This window comes from Portunus trituberculatus, chromosome 14 (genome assembly GCF_017591435.1).
Source record: "Portunus trituberculatus isolate SZX2019 chromosome 14, ASM1759143v1, whole genome shotgun sequence".
In the NCBI taxonomy this organism is placed as follows: Eukaryota; Metazoa; Arthropoda; class Malacostraca; order Decapoda; family Portunidae; genus Portunus; species Portunus trituberculatus.
In genome coordinates this window covers 2056339-2063090 of record NC_059268.1, presented here as the reverse complement: position 1 = coordinate 2063090, position 6752 = coordinate 2056339, and the positions used below count along the sequence as shown (strand labels likewise).

General features: G+C 43.5%; 1 non-coding gene across 1 annotated transcript; it reads right to left on the bottom strand.

Annotated features, from left to right (window-relative positions):
- Positions 1 to 3190: 3190 nt before the first annotated feature.
- On the bottom strand, positions 3191 to 3267 carry Trnav-gac. Its single transcript has one exon. It is a non-coding gene; the product is annotated as a tRNA-Val (tRNA).
- Between the last annotated feature and the right edge of the window lie 3485 nt (positions 3268 to 6752).

Sequence of the window (6752 nt, the reverse complement as noted above, 5' to 3'; positions counted from 1 at the left end):
CTACGAGGACAACACTGAACAAGCAACATCTACGTGTTGTGATGTCATCATGAAAACTGCAGAGAGATGTGTCAAGGATGTGCGATCTACAGAAAACCAATGGGACCAAAATCAACCACGGTAGGATTGGATTATGCAGGCAAATGATAGCAAATTATTATGGAACTCGATAAATTGGAAAGGAAAGGTAGATATTAAAGAGGTTGAAGGACCAAATGATGATCAGTTTAAAGAACATGTGGAAAAATTGCTGAACCTTGAAAATATTGCTGATATAGGAGATGTGGATATAGAAAACGGAGTTCCATATATACCGGTTCTGGACGACCCGTTCTCTGTAGATGAGTTGAAGGAGGCTGTGAGGTGTACAAATACAAACAAGAGTTATAGTGGTATATGTCCAGGTCTGGTGAATGTGTTCCCATATGCTTGGCTACTGTTTCTTCTGAATCTATTTAATACTGTATTTATACTTGGTTGTTATCCTGCAATGTGGTGTTATAGTAAATCAGTTTTGCATTTTCAAATGAGGTAACAATGCTTTGCAATAATTATCGCGGAATATCTATCATGGACACATTTGCAAAATGATATGATACCTTGATCCTTAACAGATTAAAGTTATGGTGTGAAATTAGCAAGTGTCAAGCTGGAGCTCAAAAGAAAAGAAGTTGTATAGAACAATCCTGGCATTACGTCTTTTATGCGATTACTCTGTTTTTAAAAAGGTTCAATTATATGTTCTTTTTGTTGACTTTAGTAAGGCTTACGACCGTGTATCAAGGAAGAAAATGATTGAGGTGTTAAAATCAATGGGTTGTGGTAAACGAATGTTAAGAGCTATCCAAGCAATGTATGAAGGAACGAAACATATATTAAAATCTGCTACTATTTGTGCTTCAGTAGGTGTTCGGCAAGGTGCGCCATCTAGTTGTATTCTTTTTATTATGTATATAAACAGATTGGTTAAAATGATTAGTGATGCTGTGGTAACAGATGTTTTTTTAGGTGGTATAAATGTACTCCTACTGATGGATGATGCAGTAATTTTAGCGACCAGCAGGGAGTTGTGTATACATAAATTTGGAGTATTGGTGAAGTATTGTGATGAGTATGGAATTTTTTTGTCATTAACGGAGAGAGACATGATAAAGAAACTCTGAAGATGGTGATGTAACAGTAAACTACGCCCCTCAGTACTTGTACCTCGGGCCCTGGTTTACTGATACTGGTAAAATGGACAGTGTGATTTCCCTACATGAATCATATAGTGAAACTATTGTGAATAAATTCTCCATATTTTGTGCAGCTAATTCACAAATGCCTTACAGTGTAAAAAAGAAAGTGTTTGATGCGGCCGTAACTTCAGCTTTGTTATACAGTTGTGAATCATGGATTGCCAATACCATTAAAGGAATTGAGAGGCAGTATAACAAACTTATCAAGTGTCTATTGGGTGTGAGGAAAATACCAGTATCAACTTGTGCATGGTAGAAGTAGGCATTCCTCCAGTCAAAGATATAATAGATAAACAAAGGAAATCATATTTACAGTCCAAGCTAGAAGATGTAGACCTTGAACAACCCTTTCATTACGTATACAATATGTGCAGGAATCAGAGTACCCCTGGCTATAAAATACTTTCAAGTGTATTACGACAGAATGTGCACCGAAATCCTTTGAAACTACCTCAAATTATATACGAGAAAAATCTAATAATGTAACAAAATTACATACATATTTATCTATACTTAACCCGTCTCTGTCTGTACATGGGGTTTACTGTAGTGAGAAGTATGTGCCAGATTTTCACCGAACTAGTTTTACATGACTGAGATTGATGTCTCACAACTTAAGGGTTGAGACAGGCAGGTGGAGTCGAACACCAGCCGACCTCAGAACATGTCCCTGCAATAACACCTCAATACAGACAGAACAACATGTACTGATCTCATGTCCCTTGTCTGAACATTGTAGAAATAGGTACATAATGCTTAATTTTACTAATATAAACGAACTTTTAAATGAACAGAATCATATACAAGAATTATGTCAATATGTGCATGACTTACTACATGTTTATGCTTAGCTCAAGCAACAAACCTAAAGGCGTATACTGTAAAACTATTGGACAAAATGTATAAACTTATATAATACTATGTAATGTCTTTATTTTGTCAATAAACTACTACTACTACTGTGTGTGTGTGTGTGTGTGTGTGTGTGTGTGTGTGTGTGTGTGTGTGTGTGTGTGTGTGTGTGTAAGTGCGTGCGTGTGAAAACGTGTGTGTGTGTGTGTGTGTGTGTGTGTGTGTGTGTGTGTGTGTGTGTGTGTGTGTGTGCGTGCGTGCGTGTGTGTGTGTGTGTGTGGGTGCTTCAGTGTGTGTGCGTGCGTCCGTGCGTGAGCATCCGTGCTGCGTGCGTGTGTGTGTGTGTGTGTGTGTGTGTGTGTGGGTGGGTGGGTGGTGTGTGTGTGTGCGTGCGTAGATGTGCGTGCGTGTGAAAACGTGTCCATGTGCTGCTCATGTATGTGTGTGTGTGTGTGTGTGTGTGTGTGTGTGTGTGTGTGTGTGTGTGTGTGTGTGTGCGTGCGCGCAGGAGTACGTGCAAGTGTATGTACGTTCATGCGTGTGCACATGCCTGTATGCGTTCGTGTGCGCGTGCGTGCAAGTATAAGTGTGGTTGCATAATTGTGTGTGTGTGTGTGAATTTGTGTGCGTGTATGTGCGTGCATGTGTTTGGCGTGCGTTCATGCGTGCATTCATGCTTGTGTCTATGCACGCGCGTTCCTGCGATACTGCGCGCGTGAGTGTTTGCTTGCATGCGTGTATTCGTGCGTATTTGATTTTGATTGCCTGTGTGTGTGTGTGTGTGTGTGTGTGTGTGTGTGTGTGAGTGTGAGTGTGTCTAGGTGTGATTCCTTGCGAGCGCGTGTGTGTTCACGCTTGCATTGGAGCACATGCATGTGTGTATTCACTGTTTGATCTGCTGCAGTCTATGACGAGACAGCCAGACGTTACCCTACGGAACGAGCTCAGAGCTCATTATTTCCGATCTTCGGATAGGCCTGAGACCAGGCACACACCACACACCGGGACAACAAGGTCACAACTCCTCGATTTACACCCCGTACCTACTCACTGCTAGGTGAACAGAGGCTACATGTGAAAGGAGACACACCCAAATATCTCCACCCGGCCGGGGAATCGAACCCCGGTCCTCTGGCTTGTCAAGCCAGCGCTCTAACCACTGAGCTACCGGACCGTGTGTGTGTGTGTGTGTGTGTGTGTGTGTCGCACAGCGAAGCACTCACGCACTCACACAGAGAAGCAGTCAAGTACACACACACACACACACACACACACACACACACGCACACACACCGCTCAGTGTGCTGGTTAGCACGCTCGACTCATAATCGAGAGTGCCGGGTTCGAGCCCCGGCGCGGCGAGGCAAATGGGCAAGCCTCTTAATGTGTGGCCCCTTTTCATCTACCAGTAAATAGGTACGGGATGCAACTTGAGGGGTTGTGGCTTCGCTTTCCGGTGTGTGGAGTGTGTTGTGGTCTCACTCCTACCCGAAGATCGGTCTATGAGCTCTGAGCTCGCTCCGTAATGGAAAAGACTGGCTGGGTGACCAGCAGCGACCGAGGTGAATTACACACACACACACATTATACTTCTATGGGGTGCGCGCGGCGAAACCTTCATTTTTGTGTTTTGTGTAGAGGAGCATTGGGTTTCCATTGTGTGTGTACCACAACACAACGTGTAGGAAAAGAAAATGAGTGCAAGATTTGAGTGTGTCGTGGGTCCAGTGAGCGAATCGTTTCAGTGTCCGCCTCTTCCACATAACAGTGGCTGCCTGACCGTCACTCCTCGGCGCTAACTTGGCCACGACAGAGTGACGGTGTAATGGTGTTTGGACAGCCACTCGCACCACGTCTCTCGTCACCTGTGCCTCATAACAGTGCCACATCATTAATAGCGTGCATCGGAGCCACTTTGCTGGGATACAATACTAATGAAACGGTGTGCAAGTGTTCCACGGTTGATAACATAAGGGGAAGCTGCCTAACTTTGAAATAACATGTGCATTATTACACTACGCCGTGGATGACTTAGCTTGCCAGCGTTGCGTGTGTGTGTGTGTGTGTGTGTGTGTGTGTGTGTGTGTGTGTGTGTGTGTGTGTGTCACTGTGTCACCATCACCGCTAGTCAGTCACCTTGATTGCAGGTGTCACCAGTGTAAGTGGAGCCATTGATTCATGTTGAAGTACCTTTCATTGTTGTTGTGTTTAGTGATTCACCTTGCTAATTGTTCCCTTGGCCTGAGTGTTTCCCCATGCTGGTTCATGCCATCCACCTCACAACTCACCACACACTTGCCTCGCGATACACTATACTTATCCACATATTTTAGGCCTTGCTTCACTAACTCATTGAGTATTGTATTGCCTGCATGTTGAGTAATGATAATATTAACAACAACAATAATAATATAAATAATAATTATAATGACTATTACTATTATAATAACAGAGATAATAATCTCATCCTGTGGTCAGAAGCCATTTAGAGCGTCATGATACCCTCTGGTTGTTACTGTTATTGTTATTGTTAGTGTTATTGTTGTTGTTATTATTATTATTAGTAGTAGTAATATAAGTATTATTATTGCCATTATTATTAGTGTTACTCCTCGCGGGCTTGTTGACCTTGACAGAGATACAAGCCACACAAAATGCAATGTTTTAAAGGAGAAGTCACACATTTCTTAGTAATTTCTTTACTAAGGTCATCAGAGAGAGAGAGAGAGAGAGAGAGAGAGAGAGAGAGAGAGACGAGACGAGACAGACAGACACACATCAATAAATACACCTAAAATTTTTTATTTGAGTGACACATTGCAGAGTGACTTTGAAGAAGTATTGGTTGGATATGATTTTTTACTGACCGATTTTGGAAAAAAATATAATTAGTTTTACTTATATTGAGTGTTAGTTTGTTATGTTTTATCCATTGATTTATTAAATGTAGTTCTGAGGTCATGTTTGAGTGTAGAGTGTGTATGTCCTTGTCTTTCGTAAGCAAGTTTATGTCGTCTGCATACAGAGTGAAAGTAACTTTTGAGCTGGATTTGATTATATCATTTATATAAATAAGAAAAGGTGTGTGTGTGTCACCTATAAAGACATTAACTTGTATTGCATGTTGCAGAGGAGTTATGGGTGGCAGGAGGTTGATGAAATGTGTGGTGGTGTCACAAGTGAAGCACAGTGAGCGTTCCTGCAGGGTGAAGCAATGATGAGACCAGCGTCACCAGTCAGCGAGGTGGTGGTGGTGGTGGTGGTGCCTGGTGTCTCTCTCTCTCTCTCTCTCTCTCTCTCTCTCTCTCTCTCTCTCTCTCTCTCTCATCGTCTCGTCTCTCTCTCTCTCTCTCTCTCTCGTCTCCTCTCTCTCTCATCTCGTCTCTTCTCTTTCATCTCTCTCTCGTCTCTTCTCTCGTCTCCGCTTTTCTTGTCTCCTTTCTCGTCTCTCGTCTCGTCTCTTCTCGCTCGTCTCATCTCTCTCTTGTCTCGTCTCGTCTCTCTCATCTCGTCTCTCTCTCTCTCTCTCTCTCTCTCTCTCTCTCTCTCTCTCTCTCTCTCTCTCTCTCTCTCTCTCTCTCTCTCTCTCTCTCTCTCTCTCTCTCTCTCTCTCTCTCTCTCTCTCTCTCTCTCTCTCTCTCTCTCTCTCTCTCTCTCTCTCTCTCTCTCTCTCTCTCTCTCTCTCTTTTTTTTTTATTTATACTGATCAAATGTACAGGGAAAACAACTTCTACATTACATAAGAACGTTGTTTTTACAGACTAAAGGGTACAGGGTTAGTGCAACCTATCTTAAAATCTGACCCTGGTGATGTATATTACATTCTGTATGTACAACAATAACTTATATTGTAATAACACTGAATATACTACGTTCACTGTACATGATTCACCCTTGCCTCAGTAACCAATGGTTCACTTGCACTTTAAATGTCTGAGTGTTTGTGTCACTGAGGTTTATCTCCTGTGAGGCCAACAGAGTGTTCCTTTTCCTTGCATACGAGTTTATATATTGTCTCTGGTGATGCCATGTCCTCTCTCTCTCTCTCTCTCTCTCTCTCTCTCTCTCTCTCTCTCTCTCTCTCTCGTCTCCTCTCTCTCGTCTCTCTCTCTCTCTCTCTCTCTCGTCTCGTCTCTCTCTCTCGTCTCGTCTCGTCTCTCTCTCTCTCGTCTCGTCTCGTCTCTCTCTCTCGTCTCGTTTCGTCTCCTCTCTCTCGTCTCGTTTCGTCTCTCTCTCTCTCGTCTCGTCTCCTCTCTCTCTCTCGTCTCGTCTCTCTCTCTCTCTCTCTCTCCTCTCTCTCTCTCGTCTCGTCTCGTCTCTCTCCTCTCTCTCGTCTCGTCTCGTCTCGTCTCTCTCTTCTCGTCTCGTGTCGTCTCTCTCTCTTGTCTCGTCTCGTCTCCTCTCTCTTGTCTCGTCTCGTCTCGTCTCGTCTCTCTCTCTCGTCTCATTTCGTCTCCTTTCTCTCGTCTCGTCACGTTTTGTCTCCTTTCTCTCGTGTCGTTTCCTCTCTCTCGTCTCTTTCTCGTCTCGTCTCTCTCTCTCTCTCTCGTCTCGTCTCGTCTCTCTCTCGTCTCGTCTTGTCTCCTTTTTATCTCGTGTCGTCTCGGCTCTTCTCGTCTCGTTTCTCTCTCTCTCTCTCTCTCGTCTCGTTTCCTCTCTCTC